We start from the raw sequence: 18,418 nt of genomic DNA on the forward strand, positions 1-18,418 counted from the left end.
TAGTATATTTGTATAGCTATTGCAAAGTTTGGATAAGTGTTTGCACGGACGCCACCCCTTTGCACCCAACGGCGGTTCCCAAATTTCGTTCGCACGCTGATTTTTTGGTCTTTTTGTCTACTTTTGCCTATTTCTTGTCCATTTCTCATCAAAACACACACATTTAAATTTCATAAAAACAAACTTTCAACATTAACGTATTTGATGATATAGGTCACACACTAAAATTTAAATTACAAATTAAATATCCAATAATTTAAATATGTAGTACACACAATCAACGACTATGATGACTAGCACAAGGCCCGTGCTTTGCTACGGTGACATATCAAATTTAATTGGGAAAAATAGCGTGAACTTTCTGAGATATGTGTATTAGTGAAAATCACGACATCAATTTAAAAAATGTAATCCCTACATTCATAAAAGGATATCTTAGATTTATCTAAGATTTAAACATATCTAGATATTGTTTAGATATTGTTTAGTACTAGGAAGCATAGGCGGGGCGCCGTGGTGTTAATCTTTTAACATATATACGTAGCAAGTTCTAACTACTTTGGAGCGTACATTTGATAGTCTGCATGGCTTGAGAAGTGTGGACTGTTTTCGAAACTGCTTTGTTAAAAATTTAGTTTAGACAGCATGGTGGACAATAGAGAGATTGCTGCAGCGCTAGAATACTTAGTACAGTAGATTATACATAGTGGACCCGTGGAGACCAACCTGTGGCGATACACGTTTCTACTGGTCAGAGAACCAACATTGATGCCAACGAAAAAGAGTACAAAAGTACCATGCTGAAAACCAGAAAAATGAATAGGTTGAAAAGGAACTAAAGGTTCCGGCCGATGGAAGCGCGATAAAATCTCCATTCATCAGAGACCAAATAACCGACGAACGGAAACGGCCACTTGCCCAGCCAGATCTCTCGCCTTCAAGCATCCACATCTGACAAAACAGAGATAGCCAAACGGGATAGAGTAATGATATAGGGAAAAGGGCTGTTAGAAGTGTAAATAGAACTCTGAAAATCTGTAAGCTACCTAGAAAATTAATTAAAAGGAGCCATGCATTTAACCCCTTTACATCTCTGTTTATCAAGTTCTTAGCTCGTTTTAAATGATTTTTTAATCATTATTCTTACCAAAGCCATTGTGCATTCAACATTTAACTTCACTCTCTGGAAAAGAACAATTGGAAATATAAGGTTGCTGGTGTAATTATTCGAATATGCAAACTGTACATATTGATTAAAATTTAAAGCTTAAACATGAATGGAATAGGATATCTGAAAATTAGCACTCAGAAAAAAAAGTAGCATGCATAGCCTTTTGATTACCATGTCATACTGTAGGACAAAAAAATGGAAGAAGCTTGTTTTCTTGGCATTATCGATTTTTTTATCCTTTTAGCATATATATAGTATCAGTTAAAAGCCGATAAACTTTATCAATGTACACAGAAGAATTTAAAATGCACAATATTATCAAAAGGGGCACAAATCTAAGGATACCTTGCATAATCTGTAGTTACATTAATGTATGGTAACTCGGAAGTCCTTGAAAATCATCTGATCATCAATAATTTTGCAAGGTCTTGTATTTAATAATTATGGCCTTTTGGTCTACCATTGACCCCAACTTTTTCCACATAGCATCCATAATACCGTCCTAAACCACAATATTGCCCCAGATGGATATTAGCACTTTTTATGATTATCATACACTTCATAAATTAAGCCATCAAGAATCAACTCTTGACCTCCAAAAGATGGGACATACACAAATAAAAGAAATGCATGTGGCATTGTAAGTCTCTGTAGCAATTTGTAACATGAAGTGAAATGATAAGAGATAAAGCAAGCAGGCCTTAGGGCATCTCCAACCGGGCGACCCAAACCGCGCCCGCACGTCCGAATGGGTCAAGCCGGACAAAAACGCGGCCCAGCGCGCGGACCCATCCCTAAAACGGATGGCCGCGGCATCCGGGACGACCCAAACCCGGCCCAAATCTGAGACGAGTTTGCGTGGCCGCGGACGCCGAGTGCTGGTCCCTCGCGTCCACCCTTTGTCCGCCCCTGGCCCGCCTGTCTGTGTCCCAAAACAGAAACACTCCACTCCAGTCCCAATACCTAGAGATGGCCGACCTGCCGACTGCCGCCGCCACCGCCAGCACCACCACCATCGGAGACGAGGCACAGCTCGCGGATGTTGCCGCTCCTCTCGTGTCGGCGGCTCCTGAACTGGATGCTCCGGTGGTCGTGGAGCCCGGGCTGGCGACGAAGAAGGCGAAGCTCGACCTCACCGCGGAGTAGAGGAAGATCGAGAGCAAGAAGCGGGGCGACCGCCGCAGGGCGCTCGAGCAACGGAAGAGGGATGTCGCTGCCGCGGAGGAGCGGCAGCGGGCGGCGGAGCAGCTCCTCCAACTCAAGACGGAGGCGAAGGCGAACGTCATGCAAGAGCATGCCATGCTCTTCTACAGCCACGCAGCGCTCTCTCAGCACTTGATCCTCCCGGGCGCCGACACGGCCTCGGGGGGGAGCTCGGCGTCGTCCGTGACCCGGCCCCTTCCTCCAAGGTCGACACCCCTGCCGACTGCCCCGTTTGGGTACACGCCCGGCCCGCAGGAATTGGGGGCGCAGTCGGCGCGGTACGCGTACCCGTCACGGGATGGTTCACCGGAGGTGGGCGAGTCCTTCACGGGGCCGTCTCCTTCGTCCATTGACCTGAACCGTGCACCGGCGAACTCCAAAGGCCCCAAGCACATGGAATCAGCAGCGATGGCCGGAGCACGCAACCTGCTCGACGATTTGTCGTCCGAGCGCGCGCTGCCTCCGATGCAGGCCCCTTCGTCCTACACGCAGGCAATGCCGACCACCATGCCCTATGCTTCAACCGAGCAGGCTCCCCAGCCACCTCCCATTGACACACAGCAGGACCGCACTGCCTGTCCCGGCAGCATTAACATCGACGACGAGCCGTTGTTCGGTCAGGAGCTCACGCAAGCCGCAGTTGCACAAGCTGGAGGTCGCCGCGTAAGCAAAAGAACTAGCAACTACACGGAGAAGGAGGACAAGGTGCTCGTCGATGGATGGTTGACCATCGGGCAAGATGCATTAACGGGTGCCGAGCAGAAGGGGACCGCATTCTGGCGCCGGATCCATGATTACTTCCATGAACATCGCAAATACGGACATGAGCCATTTGAGAGCGACCGCAGCGAGCTATCGCTCCAAAAGAGGTGGGGAGCAATTCAAACGGAATGCAACAAGTTTCAAGCGGCGTATGAACACGTGAAGCGGATCCCCGTTAGTAGCATGGGTGTGAAGGACTTGATATGATTCTTAAACCTCAACTTAGTCATCCAATGTTTGCACATATGTTTATCATTGTTGTCTTGCTTTGCTCTAGGTGTGGCAAGCTTTGGAATGGTACAAAGGCAACAATGGAGACAAGACCTTTGCCTTCCCTCATTGTTGGAAGCAACTCCATGGCACCCCCAAGTTCCAGGAGGGGTTCGAGGGGTACATGGCGACCTTGACTATTTATAAGGATGCGTGGCCAGATGGCCTATTTCTCAAAGAAATATGCCAAATGGCCAAATGGGTGGCCGCTGCGTTGGGCGCAGGGCGCGACCAAACGGACGCGCGGACGCGGGGCTCCGTCCGCGCGTCCGCGCGGCCACCCAAACGGCCCAAAACGGACGGCCCAGCGCGTCCGTTTTGGTCGCCCGGTTGGAGATGCCCTTAGCAACGTACTATAAAATATTTTCACTGCTGGCTGAAAACGGACAACAAATTTATAACTTCCACTTTGAAATTCCAAAGACTTCTTAAAATAAAAAAGTATTTATTTTGCTTGAATTTTACATGATGCTTGAAACATAGCAAACTAATTGGCTCTGCAGTTTTGTGCATCTGGTGATATTAATAGAATTCTAAATTACCACTTAATAAAAATCATAGTAGGCCAACCTCATTAAAATATTGTACAGATGTGCACCAACCAATTCAGGGTTAATATTGTTAGGGCAATATACTTGTTGTATTACCAGGGGGCCAAAGGCCACAATATATAGTACATGTACAGGTGCAAATATACAGGAAGCCCCTTAACATATGGGGAAACTACAATATACAGATATATACATCTAACACCTCCCTCAAACTCATGGTGGATCCACACCACTGAGTTTGGAGAGTAAAAAGTCATGTTGCGCTCGAGTCTGTGCCTTTGTAAAGAAATCCGCCAACTACAAATCTGAAGGCACATAATGAACCGCAACAACCTCATCCTGCATCTGAGCACGTGTATAAAAAGCATCAACACCAATATGCTTGGTCAGCTCATGCTTGATTGGATCACGTGCAATACTGATAGCACCTGTACTGTCAGATAAAAGTGGAGTGGGTGTCGTAATAGAGACCCGAAAATCTGCAAGCAACCATCGTAACCAGGTCACCTCAGCAATCAACAAAGCCATAGCCCGCAACTCAGCCTCAACACTCGAACGGGAAACTGCTACCTGTTTCTTCGTCTTCCAAGCAACAAGCGAACCACCAAGAAACACACAGTAAGCAGAAAGTGAACGACGATCCGTAGGATCACTCGCCCAGGTAGCATCCGAGTAGCACTGGAACTGGAGAGAGCTAGAACGGGGAAAGAAAAGGCGACGAGTGATCGTGCCACGAAGGTAACGAAGAACACGGAGGAGATGACTGTAGTGAACAGTGCTAGGAGCTGAGACAAACTGACTCGGAATATGAACAGGATAAGAAATATCAGGACGAGTGACAGTAAGATAAACAAGACTCCCAACAAGATGGCGATAACGGGTGGGATCAGGAAGAGGATCACCATCAGTAGGACGAAGCTTAACATTAAGCTCCATAGGAGTATCAACAGTGCGCTCATCCCCAAGAGCAGCACGAGCAAGAAGATCATGAATGTACTTTTCCTGAGATATAGAAAAACCCTCAGAAGTGAAGGAAACCTCAATGCCAAGAAAATAGCGAAGAGGACCAAGATCGGTCATAAGAAACAGATCTCGAAGACGAGCCTTGACAAAGGCAATATACTCAGGATCATCACCAGTAATTATCATATCATCAACATAGAGAAGAAGAAGAGTGCGTCCACGAGGAGAAGAGTGAACGAAAAGTGCTGGATCATGAAAACTAGGAGAGAAGCCAGCAGCAATCACCACAGAGGCAAAGCGCTCAAACCAGGCACGAGGGGCCTGTTTCAGACCATAGAGAGAACATCGAAGACAACAAACCATCCCATCGGGAACAAAATACCCAGGAGGAGTGTCAACACCCGGATTTTTAAGTCCATATGCCTATTATGCCATACATCGCAATCCCAGGAATATTGTTGTTGCGAGACATAACAGTCGAATATCATAAGTCATCATTCATTACAAACCATACTTGTCTTACAGATTCAGATCACATGATCCATATTACATAAATAGTTGATCTAATGATCAACGAACACAGTTCATAGTGGAAGCGTAATAAAAGGGGACTATCTAGTCCACAGGCCAACGCTTGACGTCAGAAGATTCCTAGTTGTCGTAGGCGTCCTGCTGGTCATCACCTTGGTAGTTCTGCTCCTCTTCATAGTCTGGCCATTTGAATAGCCAGGGACACAGCCATGAGTACTTTAAGTACTCGCAAACTAATACTAATGTAAGTACTATCAAGTCTAGTAAGGGGGTGCTAAGCTCTAGTTTATTTTGCATAAAGCCAATTTTAGTTCACAAGTATTTGGTAAAAGACTCTTTCATGTGCTAACTAACTCAAGTGGGAACATTAGTGTCATTCCCACAACTCAGTTGTGATTCAAGTCAAGTCACCATTCACTTCATCAACACTTTCAAGAATTATCTGACACCGGTAACAGTATGGCCTTTCCAACCGTCTGTAACCGTGGACACGGCTATTCGAATAGGTTTACACTCTGCAGAGGTTGCACACTTGTGCAACAACATTTGATTACATCCGTCAGGGATAGCCCTGAATCATCGTAACTCAGTACGCGGATCATCAACCATAACCTTTCACTTACATACCCTAGTATAGGTACCTCTCCCCATGAGCTTGGCCTCCCAGTGAAGACCAACTGTCAACCTGAGAACTGCACAGGGCTTGGCCGTACATTCACCTCATTTCACATCATTTCACATTCTACGGAGGCAGCCTCGGCATAACCCCTATGATGCTTGTTCAGAGGGAACCCATACTAAGATGTATAAACTTCCACTTAAGCCCTACCCATAATCAGGTATTGTGGGGGTGCTCAAAAATTGGAAAGGTATCGCATCCAAACCAATATCAGTTTTAGTCAAAATCGACCATATCATTCAAGTCATATTCACTTTTAAAGATCTTTCAATGGAATGACTCATCATTCCAAAGTTTTCAAATTCATTTCAAATCACAAATTCCCATCTAGAGTAGTCAATTTTAGTTGTTAGCACTAGCACTTATCATGAGGGGTGCTATCTTGCTTGACCATCTTTGAGGCTAACTTTGCTACTATAGTACACTCTAAACTTAGACCAAAGTTAACTGTAAAAGTAACTTCTTAATAAACCAAGTAAAAACTTGTAGGGTAAAAACTTGGGATGGGATTGTTGCACATAAGGTAAAAGTAATGTTGCCTTGCTCAAATAAAGCTTTGCACTTGCAAGAATATCAGCTTGCCTTGGTGGGGGTAGTGATCACAGTTCTCTTCTTCCTCTTCTTGGCAGAAGCCTTCCTCCTCTTGGTATTCTCCGGTACTAGCGTCTAAAAACGAATACGAGATACAATCACCCAACAAGGTTCAAGAGCTACTCTAAGCACACCATGGCTTCACACAAACTATTCTAATCTCATGACACACATAACATATTATTTGAGTTTGGTTTCTTTCTTTAAGAAAAATAATTTCCTCTCATTACATATGTAGATTAAAGTTTCTATTTAGTTCTTGGAGAAAATAATTTCCTCTCATTGAATCTTTTTAAGATTTAATCTCCTCCAATAATCATGCATGAATCCATGTTGACCAAAGTCAACCATTCATCATCATTATTTGGGAAAATAATTTAAATGAGGTAGAATACCTCATACCATTTAACAATACCACTTATCATTTAATATCACCAAGTAATTCCATGTGAGAGTAATAAGACCAGGGTCACAACTTCATATGAAAGTACTTGGGACAAGATTTAAATGAGAGCAAGCCTCTCATACAATTTACATAATAGTTTTGGACAATATCATTTGACTAAAATAGCCATATAGTCCGTTATTTACTTTAGGCCATGATCACTCAAAGTAACCCTGCCATATTTTTACATATTCAATTAGATTATGTGAAATGTGATCCATGAGAGTTGAAATCAACTCAATAGCATTTTTGGTTGATTTTTAATAATTGTTTGAATGTGCAAAAGTCCCTGACTTGTTCTTTTTGTCACATTAATTCCACAATGAATCTCAAGATGAGACCAGTGTAGTTGTGTAGATAATTTTACTACATTTCCAACGGTATGTAATTCATTAAATTTGGTCGAGCCAATTTGAATCTATTCAAATTTGAAAACAGGGCCAGTATTGAAATTTGAATTAAACTGGAATTTCGAATTTTAACTAAAAGGGCCGGCGGGAAACTAAATGGGCCCATTTCATTTAAACGGCGCAAGGCCAGCCCACCACGCATCCACGCACGCGTGGGCTGCCTGACGGGTGGGCTCCACCCGTCAGCGTCTATTCTAACGCGAATCGGTACGGGGGATTCTGAGACGCAGGATTAGATCCAGATCCAACGGTGCAGGGTCGTCGTCGTCGCCAGTGCGAAGAACTCACTGGCGCGGCGGAGCTAGGGGGTCGGAGGTCTCACCGTGGCTCCAGCGGTGGTTGGCAGTGTGCTCGACGAAGGAGTAGACGATGGCGAAGCTCCAGGTACCGGCGGCAGCTCCGGGGAAGGCTCCAATCGACGGCGAGCTTCCGCGGCGGTGCACGGCAGTGATGATGAAATTGCGTGGCTCCAGTGGCTAATCGAGGCAGTGAGGTGGTCGAGGAGATCGAGGGAAGAGAGGTGAGTGCTGCGGTGTGAAGAAAACATCGAGGGGAGGCCTCCTTTTATAGGCGCGGAGGTGGCCGTGGGTGCTGCGGCAATGTCGACCGCGGCGCGTGTTCTCCAGCGATCTATCGAGCTAGGCGAGGGCCGCGTCCTGTTCCACGTATCCAGGCGATCCTCTGGGCGGCGCTAGCTAGCTTAGGCGGTGCGTAACGCGGTCGGGACGTTGCGAGATGCTGTGCGCCCGAGGCGGGGTTTGGTCGCCGTCTCCGGCAACGGCGGGCGTGGGTCAGCATCGAGCGCGTGTCTGGCGGCATCGTGGTGTCACGACGAGGCTCAAGGAAGAGAGAGGGGGTCCAGGCGTGGCGCAGAACATCGAGGCGGCGCGTGTCCAGTGTGTGCCCGTGGGCGTGCCCACGCCATGATCGGCATGCGCAGGACGTCGTGGGCGCGTCCGCGTCTGGCGCATGCAGGGCACCTCCTCGACCAGGGCTAGGGTAGGCAAGTGCAGTAGAGTGTGGCGGCAGTATTGGGCAAGGTGGCCAGGGTTGGGGAAGGAAGGAGAGAGGAGAGGGGCATGCATGGTGCTCATGGCCGGCATGGCCATGGCTATGCCATGTGTGGCCCTTCTCTTAGGGTTGCTATGTCATGTGTAGGTGGAGAGGGAACCAGGGGACATGTAGGAGCCAAGTGGTGGCATAGGGTTGGGCAACACTATTCCAAATAGTGATTTTGAGATGTGTGCATATTTGAATTTTCAAGTTTTTGCCAAATTTGACCTATGCAAAGCAATTCCAAAATTTGAAATTGAGTTGGTTGGATTGGTTGCAAATGACCAGAGACCCACAATGGTGGTGGCGGAATTTTAAAAATAAAAGAAATGCAAAATTTGCAAAGTGGGGTGATGTTGGAGTTGTTAAAAAGTCCCAACTTTGCTTGAGCATAGTTTTTGATCCAAGATGAATTTGATATGGTGGTCTTTACAAAAGTTGTTCACCTTGATGTGTACTTCGATGAGGTGCAAAGAATTGGAATTGTTTGGTTTGAAAATCTCAAAATACAGTGGCTCAAAGTAGTGACCAGACTGAAATTGGCAGATTTGACCAATATTGCATGTGATCACAATTTGAGTTCAAATTTGATTTGATTTGAGTTTATTTGATTCCAAAAGTGGTAATAAGTGTTTAGTAACATAACTAATGGTGAAAGCCAAATTGGTCTAGGGTAAAGATTTGCAGAAATGGCATAAGCCATATGTGAGGGTTTTAGGGTTTTTCCATTTTATTTATTTTCTTTGTCTTGGATTTGATTTGTGATCTCCTCATGATCAATTTAGGGTTTTAGGGTGTAGTACAAAAGCACTCAAGCAATCATCATGGCATATCACACAATAATGCACAAGTCCTATGCATAGCACTATATGCAAATTTAAAGTTTTTGTTGGTTCCAAATTTTGGGTAATTGGAATTCATCTTCTTCATTTGATTGAAATTTGGGATGTTACAAACCCTTCCCCCTTACGAAAGATCTCGTCCCGAGATCTTAAAGAAAATTAGGTACTAAAGAGATCTGGGTATTCCTTCTTCATGTAGTCTTCGCGTTCCCAGGTGGCTTCATCTTCGGTATGATTGCTCCATTGAATCTTCAGAAACTTGATACTCCTGGTGCGAGTGGTCCTGAAAGCTTCCTCCAGTATGCGAATCGGCACTTCGTGATTCAAGTCCTTGTTGATATCCACCGATCGGTGATCGATGTTCTTGAAAACTTCGGTCTTCTCGGGCACTTCTAGACACTTCCGGAGTAGTGAAATGTGAAACACATCGTGCACAGCCGACATTTATTCTGGTAGCTCCAGTTGATAGGATACTTCTCCTCGGCGACTCATAACTTTGAAGGGTCCGACATATCGGGGTGCAAGCTTTCCTTTCAGCTGGAATCTCTGCAGTCCTTTCAGGGGGGATACTTTGAGATAGACAAAATCTCCAATCTCGAAGGTCATCTCTCGGCGTCTTTTTTCGGCGTAACTCTTCTGTCTTGACTGAGCAGTCTTGAGGTACTCGCGGATCTTGTGTACCTTCTCTTTGGCCTCTCTAAGAACATCTGGTCCAAAGACTTGGCTCTCTCCGACTTCTGACCAATTTAGAGGGGTACGGCACTTCCTTCCGTACAGGGCTTCAAAAGGGGCCATCTGTAAGCTGGCTTGGTAGCTTTTGTTGTATGAGAATTCTGCGTAAGGCAGGCAGTCTTCCCACTTGGATCCATATTCTAGTACACATGCTCTCAACATGTCTTCTAGTATCCGGTTGACTCTTTCCGTCTGTCCATCGGTCTGCGGATGATATGCGGTGCTGAAATTCAGCCGGGTTCCTAGTCCTTCATGCACTCTCTGCCAGAATCTTGAGGTAAATTGAGATCCTCTATCTGACACAATCGACTTCGAGGTTCCGTGCAGGACGACTATTCTGGAGATGTACAGCTCGGCTAACTTTGTACCTTGGTATGTGGTCTTGACGGGGATGAAATGGGCTACCTTGGTTAATCTATCGACAACTACCCAGATTGAATCGTTTCCTTTGCTGGATTTGGGCAAACCAGTGATAAAGTCCATTCCTACCGAGTCCCACTTCCATTCTAGAATCTGCAGTGGCTGCAGCAATCCTGCGGGTCGCTGATGTTCCGCCTTGACTCTCTGACAGATATCACACTTGGCGATGTAGCTTCCGATTTCTCTCTTCATTCCATGCCACAAGAATTGTTCCTTCAAGTCTTGATACATCTTGGTACCTCCGGGATGAATTGAGTAAAGGGTGTCATGGGCTTCTTTCAGGATGACTTGCTTCAGTTCAGAATTTGCTGGTACACATAGGCGTCCTTTGTACCAAAGAACTCCGGCTTCGTCTTCGGTAAATCCCGGTGCTTTCCCTGCAGCTATTTGGTTCTTGATTCCATCGATGCTAGTGTTTCCCTTCTGGGCTTCTTTGATCTGGCTCATCAAGGTGGGTTGAAGCTCTATGCTGGCTAGGAATCCTTCACTAACTAGTTCAAGTCTAAACTGTTCAAACTCATGAAATAGGCTGGGTTGCTCGATTGCGATCATGGAGTTCAACTGACACGGCAGTCGACTCAGGGCATCCGCTACCACATTGGCCTTGCCGGGGTGGTAGTGAATTTCCATGTCGTAATCCTTGATCAATTCTATCCATCTGCGTTGCCTCATATTCAGCTCCTTCTGGGTGAAAATGTACTTCAAACTCTTGTGGTCGGAGTAGATCTCGCATCGATTACCCATGAGGTAATGACGCCAAACTTTCAAGGCTAGGACTACGGCTGCAAGCTCTAAGTCATGGGTTGGGTAATTCTTCTCATGTTGCTTCAGCTGTCTTGACAGATATGATATCACTTTGCCTTCTTGCATAAGCACACATCCAAGACCAATCTTGGAGGCATCGCAATAGACGTCAAATGGCTTGGCGATGTTTGGCATGATCAGAATTGGGGCTGAGGTCAATCTACTCTTGAGTTGCTGGAAACTTTCTTCACATTTATCAGTCCATTCAAACTTCCTGTCCTTCTTCAACAGTTGGGTCATTGGTCTTGCGATGCTTGAAAAGCCTTCTACAAATCTACGGTAATATCCGGCTAATCCAAGAAAAGCGCGGACCTCGGTCTGGGTGGTTGGGGCTTGCCATTCTGTAACGGTTTTGATCTTGGCGGGATCTACGACAATTCCTCCTGCAGACAAGATATGTCCCAGGAATCCTACTTCCTTCAACCAAAACTCACATTGCTGAACTTGGCATACAACTTGTGTTGTCTAAGGGTTTCTAGGATGATCTCCAAATGTTGCTCATGTTCTTCTTCGGATTTGGAATAGATAAGGATGTCGTCGATGAAGACAACGACAAACTTATCCAAAAAGTTCATGAAGATTTTATTCATGAGGTTCATGAAATAAGCAGGGGCATTGGTTAATCCAAAGGACATGACGTTGTACTCATACAACCCGTATCTAGTGGTAAAGGCGGTCTTTGGAATATCAGTGGCACGAATCTTCAGCTGATGATAACCAGTCCTAAGATCAATCTTAGAAAACACTTTGTCACCAGTCAACTGGTCAAACAGGTCTTCTATCTTGGGTAAGGGGTATTTGTTCTTGACGGCGACATCGTTAAGCTTACGGTAATCAGTACATAAACGAGTGGCACTATCCTTCTTGTCCACGAACAAAACAGGTGATCTCCAGGGTGATACACTAGGTCGAATCAAACCTTTGGCTAACATATCATCAAGTTGTTTCTTCAGCTCCACTAGCTCTATTGGGTTCATACTATAGGCTCTCTGGGCTATAGGTCCGGTTCCGGGGATTAACTCGATGATGAACTCGATATCCCGATCAGGGGGCATACCGGGTAGATAATCCGGAAACACATCAGGGTATCGACGGACGACCCTGATCTGATCCAGAGTTGGCTTGGCTAAACTTTGGTTGCAGGTAAACTTTCTGGGTAGTCTTTCAGATACATGCTCTACTAGGATACCAGTGCTACTAGTCATGGTGATGGGTTTCTTGGCACAGTCAATCAGTCCATGGTGTTTTGACATCCAGTCCATTCCTAGCACCACTTCCAAACCTTTGGTTCCCAGAACAATTAGATTGGCATAAAAATCTATTTCATGGATTCTGATAGGCACATCTTTGCAAAATTTTCTAGCTTTGGTGGTTTATCCAGGTATTTGAACTATCATGACATGCTTCAGACTGATGGGTTGGATTTTACTTGTGCATGCAAAGTCTTCAGTGACAAATGAATGCGATGCTCCAGAATCAAACAACACTCTGGCAGGTACGGAGTTAACAGAAAACATACCCAGTACAACATCTGGTGCTTCCTGGGCTTCTTCAGCGTTCATGTGGAAGAGACGGCCGTTGCGGTTATTGGGGTTGTTGGGGGCGAACTTTTTGCCGGTGGAGACGCGGCGTTGCTGCTGAGCAGGTGCAGCGGTGTTGGCGGCATTCTTGGCTAACCTCTTGGGGCACTCGTTGGAGTAGTGTCCCACCACTCCACACTCATAACAAGTGATGGTGGCCTTGTCCTTGGTGGCGACGGGGATGTCGTTGCTCCCAGTCCTTGGAGCGGTGCTGGTGTTGTTGTTGTTGTTGTTGTTGTTGTTGTTGTTGGGGGCTCTGGGTGGAGCGTAGTTGAAGTTGTTGTTGTTGTAGTTGCTGTTGTAGTTGCTGTTGTTGTGGTGGCCTCCTGGTCTGGAGTTTCCTCCACTCCGGTTCTGATAACCCGGACGTGAAGTCTGCATCTGGGGCTTGTTGTTTCTTGGGGCCAAACCTCCGCTTGAGCTGGGGCGATACTTTGGAGTATTGCTGGGCCCACTCTGGTGCATCATGCGGCGTTTGCGGTTCTCGTTGGCTTGGTTGAGCTTGCCCTCCATCTGGATGGCGGAGTCCACTAAGGCTTCCAGGTCGGCAAATGGGATGTTGACTAGCACCGTCTGCATCTCGTCATGCAGTCCGTTTAGGAATCTCTCCTGCCTCTTCTCGGTGGTGTCGGTCTCGTCGGGGGCGTACCTTGACAGTGTAAGGAACCTGTCGCGGTATTCTACCACCGTCATCCGGCCTTGCTTGAGTTCTCGGAACTCGTCCCTCATCTTCTTGATTAAACCCGGGGGCACGTGGTACTTGCTGAACTTGAGCTTGAAATCTGCCCAAGTCATGACTTGTCCTGCGTTCATGGCACGGGTGCTGGTCCACCAGGCTCGGGCTGGTCCTGCAAGGTAATGGGTTGCAAACAAGACCTTCTCGGCGGCTTCAACTCCTGCTACTTCTAAGTTGTTCTCCATGGTCTAGAGCGAGTCATCGGCATCGAGGGGTTCCTCGGTCTTGCTAAACACCGGAGGGTTGGTGTTCTGGAAGTTCTTGAGCTTTGATCCGGGGTGGTCATGATTTCCATGGCCTTGGTTGGAAAGGTGTTGCAGTGCAGCTATGTTGGCTTGGCGTTAAGCTCTTTCAGTCTCTCGATCTGCCATCAAAGTCTGCAGCAGTTGCATCATGGCATCTTGGTTGTTGTTGCGATTGGGAGGGGCCATCTGAACATAGAGAAGATCATGAGATAAGAGGGAATTTTCTATGGCTTATTTTGGGTAAGTTCATAAATTTAAAACTTGAATTCTTTTGATTCAAACATTCATTCATTCAAACATCACATATTACATGCTAACACACCCATGGTTTTAAGAACCATGTTCCTTGCTACGATACAACGGGCGGGATACAAACTCACACCTACTCAGTGATCAAGTGCAACTACTCCTCATCATCTACATCGATCGGGACGAAGTCGTCTGCTCCGGCCTCCAGGAACTCGTAGTCCTCCTCTTCGCTGAACTCGTCCTCCTCAAAGTCATCGTCATCACTCAGGAAGGCTCCTCCTCCCTGAAGGTCTTCACCTTCATCTTCCTCCATCTCTCTCAGCTGGTCCTCTTGGGCCTTGACAGTGGCCTCCAAAGATGCTATCTTCGCGCGAAGACGCGCGATGGTAGCGTCCTTCTTGGCACGCTGCTGGCGGAGTGACTTGCGGTCCCTTGCAAGTAGCTTGATCGCCTCTCCTTGCTCAGTGATGTGAGCGTGGGTCTGGTTGGCGTACACGCGGGTGGCGTCCAGATCCTTCTGAGTCTGGTACAGCATGAAGTCCAGATACTCAGCATGGTGCCTCATCTCGGGGTGGGGCTGCAGTTCCATGGGCACTCCCATAGAATCGCGCCTCACGAGGTGCGCAAAGCGGGATGCTAAGATCGCCACAACGTTCTGCCCGCACAGACGAGCAAGTGCCTCCTGAAGAGCACGAGCAAGTCCGTCCAGCCAGTTGCTCTCCCTGAAAGAGAAGATGATCCTCTCAGAAGTAGGAGGCTCCATCTTGCCTCTCAGATCAGCGATGATGATCCACTGAAGCTCCCCTCCGGGCTGGTCGTTCACCTCGATTCCGTGGAACTCGGGGTGAGGGCGTCCAAGAAAGTCCGAGAGGGCGTTGAGGTCATGCTCGAAGATCAGGCTACCTCCATTCCCAAGCTGGTAGAACTTGGTGTTGATGGGTTCATTCGGCTCCATCTGAAAGTGAAATGGATGAGTAAGTTAGAGAAGTGAACAAGTGTGTCAAAATTTTAGGTAGATTCATAAGGAAGAACATGATTCATCAATTTGAAAAGATCTCAAAGACAAGAGTGTGAATAATTTTTCATAAATATTCCCTTCATTTGGTTTCAAAACTAAGTTTTTCTGAACGTCCATTCTAACTAGGGTCTTCTAAGGTCAAACAATGGCTCTGATACCAACTTGTCAACACCCGGATTTTTAAGTCCAGATGCCTATTATGCCATACATCGCAATCCCAGGAATATTGTTGTTGCGAGACATAACAGTCGAATATCATAAGTCATCATTCATTACAAACCATACTTGTCTTACAGATTCAGATCACATGATCCATATTACACAAATAGTTGATCTAATGATCAACGAACACAGTTCATAGCGGAAGCGTACTAAAAGGGGACTATCTAGTCCACAGGCCAACGCTTGACGTCAGAAGATTCCTATTTGTCGTAGGCGTCCTGCTGGTCGTCACCTTAGTAGTTCTGCTCCTCTTCATAGTCTGGCCATTTGAATAGCCAGGGACACAGCCGTGAGTACTTTAAGTACTCGCAAACTAATACTAATGTAAGTACTATCAAGTTTAGTAAGGGGGTGCTAAGCTCTAGTTTATTTTGCATAAAGCCAATTTTAGTTCACAAGTATTTGGTAAAAGACTATTTCATGTGCTAACTAACTCAAGTGGGAACATTAGTGTCATTCCCACAACTCAGTTGTGATTCAAGTCAAGTCACCATTCACTTCATCAACACTTTCAAGAATTATCTGACACCGGTAACAGTATGGCCTTTCCAACCGTCCGTAACCGTGGACACGGCTATTCGAATAGGTTTACACTCTGCAGAGGTTGCACACTTGTGCCACAACATTTGATTACATCCGTCAGGGATAGCCCAGAATCATCGTAACTCAGTACGCGGATCATCAACCATAACCTTTCACTTACATACCCTAGTATAGGTACCTCTCCCCATGAGCTTGGCCTCCCAGTGAAGACCAACTGTCAACCTGGGAACTGCACAGGGCTTGGCCGTACATTCACCTCATTTCACATCATTTCACATTCTACGGAGGGAGCCTCGGCATAACCCCTATGATGCTTGTTTAGAGGGAACCCATACTAAGATGTATAAACTTCCAGTTAAGCCCTACCCATAATCAGGTATTGTGGGGGTACTCAAAAATTGGAAAGGTATCGCATCCAAACCAATATCAGTTTTAGTCAAAATCGACCATATCATTCAAGTCATATTCACTTTTAAAGATCTTTCAATGGAATGACTCATCATTCCAAAGTTTTCAAATTCATTTCAAATCACAAATTCCCATCTAGAGTAGTCAATTTTAGTTGTTAGCACTAGCACTTATCATGAGGGGTGCTATCTTTCTTCGCTATCTTTGAGGCTAACTTTGCTACTGTAGTACACTCTAAACTTAGACCAAAGTTAACTATAAAAGTAACTTCTTAATAAACCAAGTAAAAACTTGTAGGGTAAAAACTTGGGATGGGATTGTTGCACATAAGGTAAAAGTAATTTTGCCTTGCTCAAATAGAGCTTTGCACTTGCAAGAATATCAGCTTGCCTTGGTGGGGGTAGTGATCACAGTTCTCTTCTTCCTCTTCTTGGTAGAAGCCTTCCTCCTGTTGGTATTCTCCGGTACTAGCGTCTAAAAAAGAATACGAGATACAATCACCCAACAAGGTTCAAGAGCTACTCTAAGCACAACATGGCTTCACACAAACTATTCTAATCTCATGACACACATAACATATTATTTGAGTTTGGTTTCTTTCTTTAAGAAAAATAATTTCTTCTCATTACATATGTAGATTAAAGTTTCTATTTAGTTCTTTGAGGAAATAATTTCCTCTCATTGAATCTTGTTAAGATTTAATCTCCTCCAATAATCATGCATGAATCCATGTTGACCAAAGTCAACCATTCATCATCATTATTTGGGAAAATAATTTAAATGAGGTAGAATACCTCATACCATTTAACAATACCACTTATTATTTAATATCACCAAGTAATTCCATGTGAGAGTAATTAGACCAGGGTCACAACTTCATATGAAAGTACTTGGGACAAGATTTAAATGAGAGCAAGCCTCTCATACAATTTACATAATAGTTTTGGACAGTATCATTTGAATAAAATAGCCATATAGTCCTTTATTTACTTTAGGCCATGATCACTGATACATCTCCAACGTATCGATAATTTCTTATGTTCCATGCTTGTTTTATGATGATACACACATGTTTTATACATACTTTATGTCATATTTATGCATTTTCCGGTACCAACCTATTAACGAGATGCCGAAGAGCCAGTTGCTGTTTTCTGCTGTTTTTGGTTTCAGAAATCCTAGTAAGGAAATATTCTCGGAATTGGACGAAATCAACGCCTAGGGGCCTCTTTTTCCACGAAGCTTCCAGAACACCGAAAGGGAACCGAAGTGGGGCGACGAGGCGCCGCCACACTAGGGCGGCACGGCCCAGGAGGGGCCCGCGCGGCCCTAGCGTGTGGGGTCCCCGTCAGCCCTCCGACTCCGCCCTTCCGCCTACTTAAAGTCTTTGTCGCGAATACCCTAGTACCGAGAGCCACGATACAGAAAACCTTCCAGAGACGCTGCCGCCGCCAATCCCATCTCGGGGGATTCAGGAGATCGCCTCCGGCACCCTGCCGGAGAGGGGAATCATCTCCCGGAGGACTCTTCACCGCCATGGTCGCCTCCAGAGTGATGTGTGAGTAGTTCACCCCTGGACTATGGTTCCATAGCAGTAGCTAGATGGTTGTCTTCTCCTAATTGTGCTATCATTGTTAGATCTTGTGAGCTGCCTAACATGATCAAGATCATCTATTTGTAATGCTACATGTTGCGTTTGTTGGGATCCGATGAATATGGAATACTATGATATGTTGATTATCAATCTATTATCTATGTGTTGTTTATGATCTTGCATGCTCTCCGTTGCTAGTAGAGGCTCTGGCCAAGTTGATACTTGTAACTCCAAGAGGGAGTATTTATGCTCGATAGTGGGTTCATGTCTCCATTAAATCTGGGGGAGTGATAGCAACCCCTAAGGTTGTGGATGTGCTGTTGCCACTAGGGATAAAACATCAATGCTATGTCTAAGGATGTATTTGTTGATTACATTACGCACCATACTTAATGC

At 45.6% G+C, this 18,418-nt stretch overlaps 1 long non-coding RNA gene across 5 annotated transcripts in view; it reads right to left on the minus strand.

The window, feature by feature from the left end:
- Nucleotides 1-604: 604 nt before the first annotated feature.
- The window catches only part of LOC127296109 (uncharacterized), a 50,854-nt gene continuing 33,040 nt past the window's right edge, over nt 605-18,418 (minus strand). For 2 of the 5 annotated variants that reach the window (XR_011743811.1, XR_011743809.1), the window contains one exon: nt 605-1,673. This is a non-coding gene — a long non-coding RNA (uncharacterized lncRNA). Of the gene's footprint in view, nt 1,765-18,418 lie in introns of all 5 variants that reach the window. The other 3 variants (XR_011743812.1, XR_011743813.1, XR_011743810.1) reach the window with 3 other exon arrangements.

Source organism: Lolium perenne, chromosome 4, assembly GCF_019359855.2.
Source record: "Lolium perenne isolate Kyuss_39 chromosome 4, Kyuss_2.0, whole genome shotgun sequence".
Classification (NCBI taxonomy): domain Eukaryota; kingdom Viridiplantae; phylum Streptophyta; class Magnoliopsida; order Poales; family Poaceae; genus Lolium; species Lolium perenne.